Raw genomic sequence first — 19,427 nt, forward strand, 5'->3', positions numbered from 1 at the left:
TGAGGTACGTCAATCCTAAAGCGAAGAATTACTAGTAACCCCTCCCTCTCCCCATCTCCGCGCTCTATACCACCCACACTTGTTTAAAAATCGGATTCCCATGTATAAAACTGCTCCACACATCTCATTACTTCACAAATGAGCTACATATCGCTGAGCTTCAAGCAAGCAAAAGTCTCTAAAGCGTTTGGCATTGTTTGCACTGGATGCATATAGTCTGCGTAATTTCCACACTGTGGGGTGCGCTGTCTCAAGATGAATAGAAGATAAATCTGTATGTAAGATAACTCACAATGATTAGATTGTGACAGCATTTTAGATTTCTAAATTAGTACAATAATTATGAGATACTGAAAATCAAATTTGTTTTTGCCCCAGAAAGCGACAGACAGATATCATGCAACTGGGATTGGCTGACAGGTTTAGCCGTTTAGTGATAGAATCTAAGAGTATATCAGCGGAAGTGTAAATTTTGACCGGTTCCGTAAGTAATATTGTTTACACGATCTGTTTACAGCATTGTTATCAGCAGAGTATATATTGGAAAATAAAGTTCTGTAAACTGCAGCTCGGATAAGAATTTCCATAATTCACACACACTTGGCATAGTTATTACGTATGGAACAGAGCGCACAAAAGAAAAAAATTATATTCATGTTAGGAGTGGCACTATAGTACGTAATGTATACCACGTTGCTAAGTCTCAACCTTTAGTATCGTGTGTCAATGCTGCATGTTACGGATCTACATCTACATCCATCCTCGGCAAGCCACGTGACGGAGTGTGGCGGAGGGGCAGACATGTGCGTAACGGAGGTTTGTGTCCGACTCTTTAATGTCGGCACTTCCCAATGAAAACCGAGCGTGGTGGGACAGTGGTTACTGCTTTGACTCGTTACAAGAGGACAGTTATTCAAGCCCGTATCTGGCCGTCCAGATTTAGGTTTTTCGTGTTTAAGGCAGAATCGGGCACGGTTCCTCTGGAAAGTGAAATTGTTTCTTCTCTAGCGGTGCTAGAGTGTAATCTATCTAGATATATACTGAGATGGTATCTGTTCTGTCCGAAAGAAGAGATACCATCCGTGACCATGCAGCTCGTTAGTATGAAATTATAATGCTTACAGGCGTCAACGGGGACAGATGAAAGTGTGTGCCCCCACCGGGACTCGAACCCGGGATCTCCTGCTTACATGGCAGACGCTCTATCCAAGCAGCTAAGGGTGTTCATTTCATTGTAATTTAATCTACCTAGCACTTTCAAAAACCTTCTCTAAATTAACAGATACCTTTCTTCAGGTTATCTTCAAAGAAAAGTCTTAAGGTCAATATTGCCACACATGTTCCTACATTACCACGATAGGAATGCAATAACTATTGTCTTTTTCCGATGAGGCGCCGAACTGTTACCTTTCCGATAACGAAGCCTGTAGAATGCAAAGATAAGGTATAGTTACTGCTTATTTTTTAAATGCGTCTTAACACGAGCTCCACTGATAATGTAGTATCTCATATCCACAACTTTTGTAGGTCTCCTTTGCTCGTAGCCCTTTCTTGTTCAGAGAGCTGGTCCATGGCTTCATTTGTATGATCTGCAATCCATAGAAATAACTAGCAACCCCGAAAATTCTTCGCAATTGCTAAATATGTATGGGAAGTGGAGTCGTTTTATGTGAACTGAAGGTGGAGGGGAGATAAAGGGCAGGAAAGAGAAGGAACTAATGATATCAGCTGCATCCGAACTTTATGAAGAGTGGGTGGCGACGAGTCAAAATGTGTTCCGGACCGGGACTCGAAAGCGGGATCTCCTGTTAGCTGCGTTAATCACTACGCCATCCGGACACATTGTTAACCGCAAATGCGGTGACTATCTTGACACGCTCTCCGGCGGACGCACATTCCCACCTAGCGTCACCAATACGAAGTTCTCTCCCATGTCCCTCATGCGTACTAATTTTAGCTTCCCACTGGTCAAACGCATATGTGCATCCGCAGGTTGAGGATTCATTGCCCATCGAGGGAAATCAGTTGTATGAATGTGTGGTGTCCGTTCTTTCGGACATGTCCATCTCCTGTTCCCCTTCTCTGTGTCCATTTCCTCCCCTCTCTCTTTATCCTCTCTCTGTCAATGTCCGCCCCCAGTTTTTTTCTGTCCACCTGACTCTCCCATTGAAAAATCTTTGTTTATATGTGTTCAGCAAGTAAACAACAATACATCGATGCACTAAACGACTGACGTATCTTGTTGCTTCAGTGTGTTGCCACCTTCACTCTATGCAAAAATAATTCAGCGCGGTATTGTAGTCGATGCACCACTGTCCCCTGACCACATAAATCTCACACAAAGTTGACGCTACCAAAATCGACCGCCGTTCTTCAGCGGTGGCTACTGCTTTTGTTGCAAGGACCAGTGATTTCACTCCCATGTCGTGAGACAAATCCTGCGTCACATTATCACATGTCTAAAGACAAAAATTAAGTATTGTGTAAATTTAATTTATGGTGGTGTCTAATAATATAGATAGTTCAGCCCATCCAAATGAAATTGAGATTCCTTCATAAACTGACAGTTCTGACTGCATGAAAATTGCGTTTACGATGTTTTGATTTGAACCAGGTTGAGAGAACTGGAAAAAGCTGAAACATACAAAAACAAATATTATTAGAACAATGCCGAAATAAAATTCAATGGAATGTTATCGCGATGTTCATCAGACGTTTCCATTTCATCAGATGATTCCAAAATTGCAACTGGCTTTCCTCTAGGGAAGGTCTTCAAAGCTTGTTTCACTTAGTCTGTAGCTTTACTTGTTGAACAGTAATTAAAACATCGTGAAACTACTTGCCACAAGCAAGATATTTTTACCTCCTCCATCGATCAAGGGCACCCATACGACAATTTGAAGGGGTAGGGGGCTGGACCAGGAAATATGGAGTATTTTATTTTAGAAGACGAATGCCGACTTGAAAACAGCGATAAAAATGTTCCATTTCGGATCCTTCAAAAACCTGCGTAATACAGAGTTTTAAAAATATTTTCTTGAAGGAAAAACACCTGTCGAGAGTATTTTTTCCTTCTCTCCTGGAGCCAGGTTAGAAGCGGCCTCCTCTGGTCCTAAGTTTCGACTGAAATACAATCCTTCAACAGACTTTTCTAAAGAAAGCGTCTGAAAGTAAGGTCAGCAGTGTTCTGACATTAAACATTGCAGCATTGATGAAAGCCATCCCTCACAAAACCTATCCCTCACAAAACCCCCCCAATGGGGGGACAGTTTCTGAAAGAGAAACCAAATGCGAAAACCTAAACGGCACAAAGAAAGGTGATAAATTAAATAAAAGTAAAAGGATGAATGTGAATAGACACGGGCAATTTCTAGCTATTTTGTGTAGCGAGTCAAAGTGTGTTCTGAGTACATCACAACCAACTTTTATTACTTAGAGTTCGTTATGACAACAGGGGAGAATTTGAAACTTGTTTGGTAGATAAAACGGCCAACGGCCTTGCCACAGTTGTAACGCCAGTTCCCGTCGGATCACCGAAGTTGGGCGTTATCGGGCTTGGTTAGCACTTGGATGGGTCACCGTCTGGGGCTGCTGAGTGCTCTTGGGAAGTGGGGGGGGGGGGTACTCAGCCCTAGTGAGGGCAACTGAGGAGCTGCCTCACTGAGAAACAGCAAGACTGGTCACAAAAAATAACAATGGCCAGGAGAGTGGTATACTGGCCATATGCTCCTCCTCAACTGCATATGGTGACAGCTGAGGGCTGAGGATGATATGGCGGTTGGTCGGTACCGTTGGGCTTCCCGAGGTGCCATTTTTAAAAGATAAAAAGTGTGTGCTGGACCGAGCCTCGAACTTGAGAACTTCGCCTTTATCAGGCAAGTGCTCTCCCATCTTAGCTATGGAGACAGACGCATAGCCCCCCCCTCCCCCCTCGGCTTTACTACCACTATTACCCTGTCTCCTAGCTTCCAAACGTTCAGAGCTGTTGTGTCTTATTCACAGACTGGAGACTATTTGCAGAACGTACTTCTTCTCTGCAGCAGAGTGTGCGCTGATAGGGAACTTCCTGGCAGCTAAAACTATTTACCGGATCGGAACTCGAACTAGGGACCTTAGGCAGTGAGGTCCACGTTCGAGTTTGACTATTCAGGGAAGACTCTGAGCACTATGGAACTTAACATCTGAGGTAATCAGTCCCCTAGAACTTAGAACTACTTAAAGCTAGCTAACCTAAGGAAGTCACACACATCCATGCCCGAGGCAGGATTCGAACCTGCGACCGTACTGGTCGCGCGGTTCCAGACTAAAGCGCCTAGAACCGCTCGGCTACACCGGCCGGCTCTTCAGGGAAGTTCCATATCAGCTCACACTCCGCTACAGAGAGGAAATTCTTCCTGAAAATCAGTTTTCTTTTCAAGCAGCCGATTCTGAATAGAACAAGTACTCGCAACCGGTCTCGAGTTCATGAAAAGAGTGGCGAGTTAAATCTCCTTACGTCATAAGGACGCTCGTTGCTATTGTTTTGTTTGCTTTGTCTTTCCCGTACTGTGTGTGTGTGTGTGTGTGTGTGTGTGTGTGTGTGTGTGTGTGTGTGTGTGTCGGTCGAGGAATCGATCTCGCCGCTCGGAAACCCGTATCGCGGGCCTCGGGGCAGCGCGATAAGTCGTCGGCGTCGTTACTTCCTATTGCCGCGCGGCCATACGTCTGCGTCGGCGTGTCGGCCGCGAGACAGTCGGGCACAGCGGCCGCTCACCGCTCACAGTCCGCGTGCGCATTTTATTTACGAGCGCGGCGGGAATTCCGATCGGGGCGAAGGAGCTGCATTACCATTCGACGCAGGGGGCAGAGGGAGAGGGAATACCTGGGCACGTTTTATCTGTTTGTGTCCGGGCGCGCGGCCGCGCTGCCGGCGGCGGGCTTTTAGGCGCGCTCCGTATAAATAACGCACATACTTATGTATATACGGCGGCGCGAGCGGACGCTGCTCCCACGGCTAAACAAAGCGCCGCTGTTTGGCGACGAGTGACTGCCTAAGAGCCCCGTCCGGACGCGAGGCTAGATTCCAGCGGCCGCATTCCGCGGACGGCGGCGGCGCCGCGCACCGCTCACGCTAACTGTTCCGCCCACGTTTCCGGGTGTCGGTACCTCCAGCATCCCCCTCTCTGTTGCGCTTCTGGAGACCCGCTCCTGGGATGAGCGTTTCCGGAAAAGGGAACCCTGAAGTTTTCGATTCCACCTAGGTCTCGAGAGAATAGAGTTCGGTTCTCTCGTCTTTCAAGCGACTGCCAGACTAAGATTCATTGGAAGAATCTTAAGTAAATGCAATTCGAAAACAAAGGAAGTAGGTTACAGTACGCTTGTTCGCCCACTGCTTGAATACTGCTCAGCAGTGTGGGATCCGTACCAGACAGGGTTGATAGAAGAGATAGAGAAGATCCAACGGAGAGCAGCCCGCTTCGTTACAGGATCATTTAGTAATCGCGAAAGCGTTACGGAGATGATAGAGAAACTCCAGTGGAAGACTCTGCAAGAGAGACGCTCAGTAGCTCGGTACGGGTTTTTGTTGAAGTTTCGAGGACATACCTTCACCGAGGAGTCAAGCAGTATATTGCTCTCTCCTACATATATCTCGCGAAGAGACCACGAGGATAAAATCAGAGAGATTAGAGCCCACACAGAGGCATACCGACAATCCTCCTTTCCACGAACAATACCAGACTGGAATAGAAGGGAAAACCGATAGAGGTACTCAAGGTACCCTCCGCCACACACCGTCAGGTGGCTTGCAGAGTATGGATGTAGATGTAGAAGCGAAGCACACGTAACATCGGGTCAAGATTTCGCTATACTGTGTCAAGAGAGTAGTACAGCCCATAGCACTCGGAATACATGCTCGCACTCTCAAGTTACGTGGTATACGTACACAGCATTCGCAGATGTCTAAACGATTGGAATTTCAGTTCACTCTGACATGTAGGATGGTCACCAGGCCGTCCGGACTGGCCGAGCGGTTCTAGGCGCTTCAGTCTGGAACCGGGTGACCGCTACGCTCGTAGGTTCGTATCCTGCCTCAGGCATGGATGTTTGTGATGTCCTTAGGTTAGTTAAGTTTAAGTAGTTCCGGGAGACTGATGACTTCAGATGTTAAGTCCCGTAGTGCTCAGAGCCATTTGAACCATTTTTGGTGATCACCAGACTGCTGTAGTGATATCAGTGTTTCAGTGTTTCGTGGCCAGGTTGGGTGTACAACGGGCATTAACAGCGATAGATATTGAGAGGTCACTGTGGATGGCGCGAAGGTGGCGCTTACTCTTGTGCAACACAGCAACTACTACCGTCATACCTCAGGAAAAGATCTGACAGAGTACTGTAGGAAATTCTGGGTCCTACATAAAATCGCTAAGGCTTCCGTTCAGTCTCTTGTTGACCAGTCTTGTATGGCAGTTAAAGACAGCAAAACGAAAGTCAGAAGAATGCCCCACTGCAGACTGTTAACGAAGGTACTGGCATATGGAATAAGTTCACAGATATGTGAGCGGCTCGAAGACTTCTTGAGTAATGGAATCGAGTATGTTGTCCTCGACGGCGAGTGTTCGTCAGAGAGAAGGGTATTGTCAGCTCAAAGGAAGCGTGATAGGGCTGCTGCTGTTATTTACAATATACATAAATGATTCGGCCGACAGTGCGGGCAACAATCTGTGGTTGTTTGCTGCTGATGCTTTGGTGTACGGTAAGGTGTCGAAGTTGAATGACTATAGGAAGATACAAGACTACTAAGACGAAATTTTTAGTTTGTGTCATGAATGGCAGCTGCTCTAAATGTGGAAATACGTAGGTTGATGCAGATGAGTAGGATGAAAAACCCTGTAATGTTCGCTTACAGTATTACTAGTGCCCTGCTTGGCACAGTCAAGTCGGTTAAATATCTGGGCGTAACATTGCAAAGCAATATGAAGTGGAACGAGCATGTGGGAACTCTCGTAGAGAGGGCTTCGGCTTATTGCGAGAATCTTAGGAAAGGGTAAACGAGACCTCATGTAGCACACTGGTGCGATCTATTCTTACTTACTGCTAGAGTGTGTCCGCAGCTCGTGGTCGTGCGGTAGAGTTCTCGCTTCCCGCGCCCGGGTTCCCGGGTTCGATTCCCGGCGGGGTCAGGGATTTTCTCTGCCTCGACATGACTGGTTGTTGTGTGCTGTCCTTAGGTTAGTTAGGTTTAATTAGTTCTAAGTTCTAGGGGACTGATGACTTCAGATGTTAAGTCCCATAGTGGTCAGAGCCAACCACAATGACTTAAGTACGGGGCGTATGGTGAATGGTACAGTACTTCCCAGGCCCATCGACGGAACAGAGCAGCCACAGCTTGCGTTGTATGCGCCCGCGCATTGTCGTGCAAAATAATGGGCGGTTACGCAGAAAGTGTCGCCGCTTCTTTCGCAAAGCTGGTCGTAGGTGATCGTCCAAAAACGAACAGTAATACTATGGATTGACGGTCTGCCGTGGAGGAACGTAATACGTTAGGCTAACAACGTAAAAGTCGTACACGAGAATCACCATAACTTTCACCATACTGGGGCTCTGAAGCACTTTCGACTTTCGCGGCGACCCATAATGACGCCATTCATTGGATTGGCGTTTCAGTTTTGGCTCGTACGATGTGGCACATGTCTCATCCATTCTCGCCCACAGCGTTCCAAGTGCGTCTGAGCAACGTCGTAACGCAACCATTTCTGCATTTCCGTCATGTCATGCGGAACCCATCGTGACGCACTTTTTCACATGCCCAGGCGCTCCTTCATAATGCGAAGCACTGTCGTATGCGCTACTCCGGTTTAGTGCGCAAGCTCACGAATCGTATGTCGTCGATCGCTGTCCAGTAACGCGGCAACAGCATACGCTTCTTCTTCAGAGACGCTAGGACGACCTGCCCGATGCATGTCTACCACAATTTGCCGACCTTCGTTGAAGTTTTTTACCCAACGTGCCACTGTTGTGTACGGCAATGCCGATTCCCCGCACACTTCTTGAAGACTTTGATGATAGTCGTGCTGTACGACCTCTGGCACATTCAATCTTGTTCCAACACCGTAGTTCTTGTTTCGAAAACATAGTGACACCGCTACGTTACACCGCTCGCTCACAAGTGATTGTCTTTCCCTGGATCGTCCGCACGCCGGTGACGTGGGACGGGCGAGTCCATTTGCTCGGAGGTAAGGTAAGTATGTTAAGAACGTGTGCTATCAGCGGAGTAGTAGATCCCATTGCGTAGTGTCTCCGCAGCAGTGTTACTACTATTTAAGTTCCAACCTACGTACATTTGGCCACCGTGCGAGGTGGCGCAGTGATTACCACACTGGGCAGGCATTTTCCAAACCTATACTTTTCCTAGTCGAATTAAGTCGGGTGATGCTGAGGGAACTAGATTAGGAAATGACACAGACAGGGAGTGAGACAGGGTTGTAGTCTCTCCCCGATGTTATTCAATCTGTATATTGAGCAAGCAGTAATGGAAACAAAAGAAAAATTTGGAGTAGGTATTAAAATCCATGGAGAAGAAATAAAAACTTTAAGTTTCACCGATGACATTGTAATTCTGTCAGACAGCAAAGGACTTGGAAGAGCAGTTAAACAGAATGAAAAGTGTCTTGAAGGGAGGATATAAGATGAACATCAACAAAAGCAAAACGAGGATAATGGATTGTAGTCTAATTAAGTCGGGTGATGCCGACGGAATTAGCTTAGGAAATGAAACACTTAAAGTAGTAAAGGAGTTTTGCTGTTTGGGGAGCAAAATAACTGATGATGGTCGAAGTAGAGAGGATATAAAATGTAGACTGGCAATGGCAGGGATAGCGTTTCTTAAGAAGAGAAATTTGTTAACATCGAGTATTGATTTAAGTGTCAGGAAGTCGTTTCGGAAAGTATTTGTATGGAGTGTAGCCATGTATAGAAGTGAAACGTGGACGATAAATAGCTTAGACAAGAAGAGAATAGAAGCTTTCGAAATGTGGTGCTACAGAAGAATGCTGAAGATTAGATGGGTAGATCATATAACTAATAAGGAGGTATTGAATAGAATTGGGGAGAAGTGGAGCTTGTGGCACAACTTGACTACAAGAAGGGATCGGTTGGTAGGACATGTTCTGAGACATCGAGGGATCACCAGTTTAGTATTGGAGGGCAGCGTGGAGGGTAAAAATCGTAGAGGGAGACCAAGAGATGAATACACTAAGCAGATTCAGAAGGATGTTGGTTGCAGTAGGTACTGGGAGATGAAGAAGCTTGCACAGGATAGAGTAGCATGGAGAGCTGCATCAAACCAGTCTCAGGACTGAATACCACAACAACATACTTTTTCTTCGGTATTTTGTGCTGTCCATCTCTAGGGGCTCACAATCACCTATATACTCACATTTTTCTATTAGCATTATTATATTGTCTTTTGACTACTGTGTCGCTCGGAAAACTCATGCAGTTCGCGCGCAAAGCAACAAAAAAGCTTTATGGCTGCGGGCGCCGAAGCAGAGAAGATTCGGAGTTCCTTTGAAGATTCGGAGAAAAGCAGTTTGCGGAACGCGAGTGAGCGCTTGCGAATGCTAAGCAGGACGACGACGGATTTTTAGACCTTGGTCATAGCCTTCGATGAGACACAGACATAAAACTATTTCGGTAACGTTAACTTATACTTTTATTGGACTGAATAGTTTTTTTAAATTGATTAGTTTGTATTTTACACTACTGACTAGCTTGTATCTACTGGGTTTCACAATTTTTTTTTCGGTCGCTTATCATTTCTTTCGTGGTGTTTGGAACGAAGTTGTCTGAGTAAATTACGCCATTGTTACCTTAGTATGACGACAATACAGAATTTTGCAAACGTAACTCTAGTCTACCTTGCCCATCGTTCACTACTAGTAAACAAATGAAGTTTACCTAACATATGTCTGATTGGCAATGCGTATGTTCTCTTTTTTATAGTTCATTACTTCAAAAAAATAATAATTTACAATGTTCCACGCCTATATTATTATCCATTAGAATAACAGCTTCTCGCTTAAGCTTTTATATACTCCCATTTTTTGATACCTGATATTAACCTATAATAAAACGATTGTGCATATACAGCTTCATTTGTATTTAGTGAGACAAAGTAAATGGCCAATGTCCAGAGTGTTCACATTTTAACGGAAATGGCCAGAATTGTAATTAGTTTCATTAAAATTGTCCATTATGTGATACGGTTATAATAGAATTGTTTTGTATAATAACTCATAAATTACTGTTGTTGCATTGGTTATTTATGTATGATATGTTGTATTTAGGGCCTGAAGATGATGATGTAACAGCATAGAAACTAGTTGCCAATAAAACCGACACTTTGATACAGCTGGAGGAATTATTGTGGTTGGCAGGAGAGCCAACACCGTGTTACTAGAGGAAGCCGAAAGGCACGCGTTTTAGCTCACGCAGGCTGGCGTGAGGTCTGGAACAGGACAAGGAAATTAGAATTCGGAAAAAAACGGACGTAGCTGGTGGAATACTTAACTTTAATCCATTAATGGTGAACGTCGGTTTTGACTGTACATGATACACAGTATCAATAGTAACTGGTAATGGCGCCTTGCTAGGTCGTAGCAAATGACGTAGCTGAAGGCTATGCTAACTATCGTCTCGGCAAATGAGAGCGCATTTTGTCAGTGAACCATCGCTAGCAAAGTCGATTGTACAACTGGGGCGAATGTTAGGAAGTCTCTCTAGACGTGCCGTGTGGCGGCGCTCGGTCTGGAATCACTGATAGTGGCGACACGCGGGTCCGACGTATACTAACGGACCGCGGCCGATTTAAAGGCTACCACCTAGGAAGTGTGGTGTCTGGCGGTGACACCACAGGAATTACGTCATTTTTTAACATATATTATACCAGCTGACGTACCAAGTCGTCCGTTTTAATTATGGATGTACGAAGATGAAAATTTATGTCTAACCGGGGCTTGAACCCGGACATGCCACTTATCGCGGGAGGTCGCTTTACCATTTGGCTCTTCTGCGTACGACCCACGGCGCGGCAGGACCCAAATTCCAAATGTCGTCAACCATGCGTCTACAACCTGTTCGTACGTGCATTATGCATACTCCCGTACAGGTGAGGCGTTTTACTGAAAAGTAGCTTGCCCGGTGTCTACGGGTGAAAACGATACTGCAGCGCCTCTGTTATTCCGAATTACGATCCAAATTTGCTTTGGACATACGTGCATGTCCAAATGAACTTTACTTTGCAATTCAGAATAACACAGGCACTGCAGTCTCGTATCACAATTAGATGGAATGGTCGTCCTCTAGCGTTCGCTGTGTTGTAAACCAGGCTTAAGAAATGTTGTTCGCATCGGAGTGTCGCGTCGAGCACACGGTGTGGTGAGGCTGGCCGCGGTGTCAGGTGGATGACACAGTTTGCGCTCAGTGTCGGCTCGTTAGCGGCGGTGCCGCGTGCTGCGGGGGTGTAAGACGATCTACGCCGCCAGGGAGTGTAGTCAGCGGCAGCGGCGGCGGCACCACAGTCAACAGGAAGAGGCGGCGAGGAGGGCGGCTAGGCGGCTAGCCCGGCTCTGTGGCTGCCGGGGCGGCGCTTTACAAAAACTAACGGACGCCGCCGCGGGGGTGGCTCTCCCAGTACCTTCGCGCCCGCGCGCAACTGGAGCCCCGCCGCTGTTTGCCCACGCGTGCTCGATCCCCCGACAGATCTCACGAGATGTTGACACACAGCGTCTGAATGCAAGCAGTCGCTAGTCGCCCGTTACCTCTCGTTACAGATCACTCTTCATTTTACGATCTGAACGTCCTTCCCTTGCTGCTACAGTAATATATGGTTTCCAATCGTATTTCGCCCTTGTATCTTCGTTTATTTTTTCTGAAATAATATAAAATTTTGGTTAAACCTGAGTCACTGTGATAGTACAGTGTGATACAGTTCTAAAGAACTCGCCACTCTTTTCATAAATCCGAAATCGATTGCCTCTGACATTGATTTCAAATCGCTGGCTCCAGATTAAAAGTGCTTTGTAAACTGTAATCTAAAATACTGCGTATCCGGGGACCTGTGCAAAATTTCGGCACGTTTATAGTTGTATTTGCAATAAGTGTAATCGTTGGGCAAGATTAGTTGTGGGAATGAATCGAAAACATCGAGAAAAATTAACGGAACGAGGTGAAATGACAATCATGAGTTCTTCATACATTCTTGCGTATACATTTCCGTGCAGGCAATTTCAATAAAAGACTTTGTGGAGCGTTACTATACCTCGTTGTAAATGATATTTCAAGTAAGAGTGTAATCTTCAGTACTTTTTCTTTTTAAGCAATACAAAAATGTTAGTTTAGTTATCCTTGAAAAAGCTGCGTTCAATCGCACGTACGTAGAGATGGCATTCGGTAAATACAGTCCTGCTCTTTGAAGAATTTGCAATGCTAATTCGTTTAAAGCGAACGCAAATGCAATTTTAATACCAAATGCCACCTTGCCAACTGGAAAGCCATGCTTGTATCAGAGGGCGTCAAGTTTTTCCGTGGTACAACAACAGTTTTCTGCCGGCCGCTGTGGAAGAGCAATTCTAGTCGCCTCAGCCCGAAACCACGCTGCTGCTACGGTCTCAGGTTCGAATCCTGCCTCGAGCATGGATGTGTGTGAAGTCCTTAGGTTAGTTAGGTTTAAGCAGTTCTAATTCTAGGGGACTGATGACCTCAGATGTTAAATCTCATCGTGCTTAGAGACATTTGAACTATATGGACAGTTTTCTGGTATCGATCAGCCGATAATTAATTGTAAATTCATTGAGATTTCATATAATCATGTTCCCGGGTTCGATTCCCGGCGGGGTCAGGGATTTTCTCTGCCTCGTGATGACTGGGTGTTGTGTGCTGTCCTTAGGTTAGTTAGGTTTAAGTAGTTCTAAGTTCTAGGGGACTGATGACCATAGATGTTAAGTCCCATAGTGCTCAGAGCCATTTTTTTCATATAATCATGCGTGCTCCGTTGACAAAGGTCCTTCACAGTTCACGTTTCTTACCGACAAGACAATAGCGTTTTTCTTTAATATACGCTTATTGGCGGCGGTCCTGGTAGGTATAATGAATGTAAGAATTCTACAGGATGTTTTTCTTTTCGGAAAGCATATTCGTCTTGAAAATTCAAGTTGTATGGCAGACAGAGTTGATGGCCTACTGCAGTAGTCATGTTATTATCTATGGCAATGCTGTATGGAAATTAATTGGTTAATAAATACTTTAAAACAAATAAAATGGTATTTGTAGTAAGATAACATGAAAAGTCTCTTTTTCCTGATTAATTACTTAGCTTCGTAAAATACAGCTATGAAGCTGGGCATCCTCGATGACATTTGCCTATTATAGTTAAGTATTTCATGTTAAAATTTTTCAAAAATATTAAGTTTTAGAGAAAATTTGTATGAAATCTCGGGAGACGGTTGAAGAGCCTTTCTAAGTATACTTCATTCATTCCTTTACGGTTACTACGTATTGGAGAAATAGTGAACAAGATACAAGTTGCTTTTGCTGTAACCTCAATAAATACTCGGACTACATAACATAGTTTGAAATTATGTGACCTTTCCCATCTCGATCTTTATGCTTTATCAGCTTCCCCCATGTAGATCAAGTTTTCATATTCGGTTTCCCTTCTAGAAACTGTACCCTGACTTACTAACAGCATTGGAGTCCACAGCCATCTAACATTTGTAGGGACGTAACAGTGTTTGTGGGGCATGGCTTCCACCAAGTAATATTGCACAGCGTGGTATGATTACACTACTTATCTTAATTCTGTCACTTCGCGGAAAAAAAAGAAAAAACGAAAAAAGCCTTTAAAACAATTAGGTTCTTCAGTCGAAGCTGGACATCAAAATGACTTGTGATATCTAGTTTTACTTAACGACGATGATCTAATTACAGATACTTAAAACATCGATAAAGATGCGTCTAAAGCTGTTCTAATATTTACGAAATTTCAGTTTCGTAATCCTCTGATCAAATAGAATGGTTTGACATACAATATCTTTTTGTAGCCAACAGGGGTTAACACAGTGTATATGAATTATGAATAAACCAACCTGTTTCCAGAAAAAAGGGGTTGTGCACTTATTGAACGCCTCTCGTTCACCACCCGGAACTTCAGTCACGGTGTTGCCTGTGGCACAGCCAAGTACCATGACGCCTCTCCGTGATTCTATCAACATCGATCTATTTTAACCGCTCCGATTCCATACACTCCACTGTCACGTACTTCCCAGTTCACTTACGTGAGTTGTGTCAGCGGTGGTAGTCATAAGAACAGCTAGTAACAGTTCTACAGCATGTACAGTGCTCCAAACTGACTACTGCGCTTGCTTTCTTATTATTGCACGAAATGAGTGAGCAAATAAGTACCAACTTTGTATCCGAGCATTGCCTCAAGTTAGAGACGGCAGCTATGACTAACTATGCAGCGGAATGGATGAAAATTACAGTTACCTACTCTCATGTCTCAGTATGCTGAAATGTGTTGCGTTGTAAAGCGCGTTGCAGAACTGCGTCAGGTGGCAACACCATAGACGCCTTAGCAGACGGGCCGCTGCGACTAATGGGTCATTACTAAGGACGACTCGACACGCCACTTACTTCGTTAAACACTGCCAGCCATTCACTCTGCTTTTCTTATGACGTTTGCGTGACGCAAGTCGTAGAATATCTGGAGTTGACTTTTTTCCCTCTTTTGGATCACTTATTCCCTTGACAGGCAGAAAGTAAACAGGCTCGCTAACAGCTGCGCTTCTTTCGGTGGAAACCGCTTTGTTCTTTGAGAACAGCTGCCAACGTCGATAGAATCTTTACGTAAAAAAGAACAGGTCTGCGTCGTTTAGACCACGTTACTAACTCGAGATGTACCTCGTGACATTAATGCATCAGTTGGAAGGCGTAGAGACAAAAGAATAGGAATACTTCGCACCCAATAGGATCGATTTCATAGACTTGCATTTCTAGATTTGCCTCTTAGTCCGGGTAAAATATGTCGTACTGATGAAGCCATTAAAATGCTACACTAAGAAGTAATGAAGATGATACACGGGTATTCATTGGACAAATATATTATACTAGAACTGACATGTGATTACATTTTCAAGCAATTTTGGTGCATAGATCCTGAGAAATCAGTACCCAGAACAACCACCTCTGGCCGTAATGACGGCCTTGATACGCTTGGGCATTGAGTCAAACAGAGCTTGGATGGCGTGTACAGGTACAGCTGCCCATGCAGCTTCAACACGATACCACAGTTCATCAAGAGTAGTGACTGGCGTATAGTCACGAGCCAGTTGCTCGGCCACCATTGACCAGACGTTTCAGTTGGTGAGAGATCTGGACAATGTGCTGGCCAGGGCAGCAGTTGAACATTTTCTGTACTGAGAAAGGGCCTTACAGGACCTGCAACATGCGGTCGTACGTTATCCTGCTGAACGTAGGGTTTCGCAGGGATCGAATGAAGGGTAGAGCCACGGATCGTAACACATCTCAAATGTAACGTCCACTGTTCAAAGCGCCGTCAGTGCGAAAAAGAGGTGACCGAGACGTGTGACCAGTGCACCCCATACCATCACGCCAGGTGATACGCCAGTATGGCGATGACGAATACACGCTTCCAATGTGCGTTCTCCGCGATGTCGCCAAACACTGATGCGACCATCATGATTCTGTACACAGAACCTGGATTCATCCGAAAAAATATTTTGCCATTCATGCACCCAGGTTCGTCGTTGAGTACTCCATCGCAAGCGCTCTTGTCTGTGATGCAGCGTCAAGGGTAACCGCAGCCATGGTCTCCGAGCTGATAGTCCATGCTGCTGCAAAAATCGAACTGTTCGTGCAGATGGTTGTTGTCTTGGAAACGTCCCCATCTGTTGACTCAGGGATCGAGACGTGGCTGCACGATCCGTTACAACCAAGCGGATAAGATGCATGCCATCTCGACTGCTAGTGATACGACGCCATTGGGATGCAGCACGGCGTTCCGTATTACCCTCCTGAACCCACCGATTCCATATTCTGCAAACAGTCATTGTATCTCGACCAACGCGAGCAGCAATGTCTCGATACGATAAACCGCAATCGCGATAGTCTACAATCCGAGCTTTATCAGAGTCGGAAACGTGATGGTACGCATTTCTCCTCCTTACACGAGGCATAACAACAACGTTTCACCAGGCAACGCTGGTAAACTGCTGTTTGTGTATGAGAAATCGGTTGGAAATACTGCCGGTAAATCTACTATTTGTGTAGTGTACCAAAACTACCGAGCTGTAGTTTTGGTAGTCTTACTTCTACGTCTTCACAATGAACATTCCGTGGACACTCCGGTCTTAAAGTATGAGGGGAGCAGTTTTGCCAGGAGCGCCTGGTACAGAGAACATTCAGACATCTGGACTAACCCAGTTATAATTTCGTAGGAAATGTCTGGAACACTCTGAAATGACAGATGAAACGTAGAAACCACCTTCTCCGCAGTCAGGTAGCTCTACGGAACCTTATCCTTTTGAGTGGCTTCAGATAGGTGCTGCATTTTTTCAGCGCCGAATTGAGGGCGTCATCAGGGCTGCGTTCAGCCTTACACGTCATTAGCGTTTTTAGTGTTTTTATCTCCACTGTGCTTATGTTATTAAATAATTATGTAATATTCTCTATTTATTCATGAATACACTAATGTTATCCTGCGAGACCAACATTGCACTAGGGAAAGTGATTAGCAAACGTGCGTACTCCAACAAATGTCCCATGTATTTCACTTGTCCACAGCCGAAGAAATAGTCGTTTTTTAAGGCTCCTGCTGTAAGTATGTTCCTGCATTTGCCCACACCCGTCTCTACACAGTTTTCTGGTCAGTGTGAATATATTCACATTACCTATTGGGTCAGTGACAACTATGCTTTCTATCTTCGCATGTGTCCAGAACTTCCTCCATATCGCTTTTGGACAAAGGTTTGTACTGGTGCAGTTACAGAGCTCCGGAGTGGGCTGTAATTATTGTATGGCAGCAAAACTTTGTAGATATTTGAATGCGTCTATGCGGAACCGATTTACGCTAGGGATAAAAATAGTTCTAGTTTAGGCTACCAGGTGCAAATTTAGCGCTGTGAATCCAAGAAAAAGCATAGAAATGTTCCTGTATGTAATAGATTAGGAACGTGAAGTTGGCGGGAAAGGTCAAACAAGTGAGAAAGATGTTCGTTTTATTAAAAGCCGCCCCTTACCCAGTTTATTCGGTATGAGCATCCGAAGCGAGACGCAGCATCAGTAAAACGACGTGCTCAATAGATACTCGAAGCACTTCCGGCGCAACCTGAGCAACGTGCTCCAGTATACTGGCCTTCAGATCAGGTAGAGACCCAAAACGTTTCTCTGGTAAAGGCGTTCTTTTAAATATCTTCAGAGCCAAATGTCACATGTTTTCACATCTGCGTCTGCATGGTTACTCTGCAATTCACAATTAAATGCCTGGCAGAGACACAAGTGATCATGCAACTCTGGAGATAGCACGTACTGGCATTTTGCATTAACCAGATCTTTCACTGGGCGATCGACATCTTTCATGAAAACAATGTTCTCCACACAACTGCGCTCTTTCAGTGCAGGAATTATATTCTGTACAAGGCCGTCTCGATAAAGTGCAAACATCACGTTACTCCCGACAGGTCCTCTTGATATGCTCTCTTCAAAGAAGAACGGACCGACAGTTAAGGTGCTTATGAATCCACAGCACACAGTCACATAAGGCGAGTGCATTGGTTCTTCGTGCGCAACACGCGATTTAATAGTGCACCAAATTCGGAAATTCTGTATGTTCACTGCACTACTTATTGTAAAATGTCCCTCGTCCTTCGCCACATGTCATCGACTTCGAATCGTGCTAGAAACCAAAGAGCAAATTCAGAACGTTGATTCCGATCATGAGATTTCAGTTGCTGCACTGTCAGGATCTTGCACTGATATGACTGTAAAATAGACCGCAAACCTTCCCGTATACGGAGCGACGTGGTGCAGAGGTTAGCACACTAGACTCGCATTCGGGAGAACAACGGTTCAGTCTCGCGTCTGCTCATCCTGATTTAGGTTTTCCGTGATTTTCCTAAAATCGCTCGGGGACATTGCCGCGATAGTTCCTTCGAAAGGGCACGACCGACTTCCTTCCCTGTCCTTTCCTAATCCGATGAGATCGATGACCTTGCTGTTTGGCCTCCTCCCCAAAACAACCAAACCCAACTTCTCGCACTGTTGACCATGGTATAGCAGTTCTCGTGATACTCCATGAGCAGCAGCCACCTCGTCAGTAACAGAATTCCTATTCCAGGCGGCACACCAAGCTCACCCGTGTTCTCGAGTTTCATTATTATCTTCTCTAAAAGATTTAATGACAACAGGCCTCTCGTCACATCTTTCAGCCGGCCGTACTCTCTCAATGTATCATTGTGGTTGCTGTCGTTGACATAAAACAAGTTCAGTAACAGCGGACGATTGTCTTCTCGATAGACATACTATTCATTCACATTATGACTTGCCAGGTGACGGCGTGGATGCCATATCTTCATAGAGTGTATAGCACCAGATTTGTATCCTGGTGGCTGAAATAGGATCTAACGTTCTCCTGCGTAAATCGGTTCCGCTTTAGCTAATCAACCAGTTTCAATGCCATACGACAATTACTACTCACAGTGGATCTCCGCGAGCAGCTGCACATCAGTTATAACCATGCTACTGTCAAAGTGCTGTAGCAGGAGCTTGGGTCTCAGGTGGTTAGTGTCTGTGAGACCTTAACGTGTTGGAGGATCTTACCTGGTCTTGCTTTTGTTTTGTAGTTCTTCTTTGTAAGGCTCCTGTAACACCAGAAGCCTCATCCAGCTAACCCTCGAGAACCTTTCAAGTAATTTCAGAAATCACAATAATTTGTGTCACACATCACCGAGCAACAGTCCGAGAAGTCCGTATGTGTTCTTTCTCACCGTTCTTGTTCGATTTTAACCTTCCCTGAGTTGAGGATGAGGGACACTATCCTTACTTTTAAAGACACGGAGAGACTTCTGGGGCTCATTTTTGACTCGAAGCTTACGTGGTTACCTCATCTTAAAGACCTGAAACGACGGTCACTTAAGGCTTTAAGTATTTTAAAATGTCTTAGCCACACTACATGGGGAGCTGACAGGACTTGTCTGCTCCAGTTTTACAGGGAGTCTGTGCGATCTCGGTTCGATTATGGGTGCACGCTGTATGGGTCTGCGAGGCCTTCTTACTTAAAGTTGTTGGATGTTGTGCATCATGAAGGGCCTCGGTTGGCCACCGGGGCATTCAAAACTAGCCCCATACCAAGCCTCTGTGCAGAGGCTGGTGAACCG

The sequence above is a fragment of the Schistocerca cancellata genome, chromosome 9 (genome assembly GCF_023864275.1).
Source record: "Schistocerca cancellata isolate TAMUIC-IGC-003103 chromosome 9, iqSchCanc2.1, whole genome shotgun sequence".
NCBI lineage: Eukaryota > Metazoa > Arthropoda > Insecta > Orthoptera > Acrididae > Schistocerca > Schistocerca cancellata.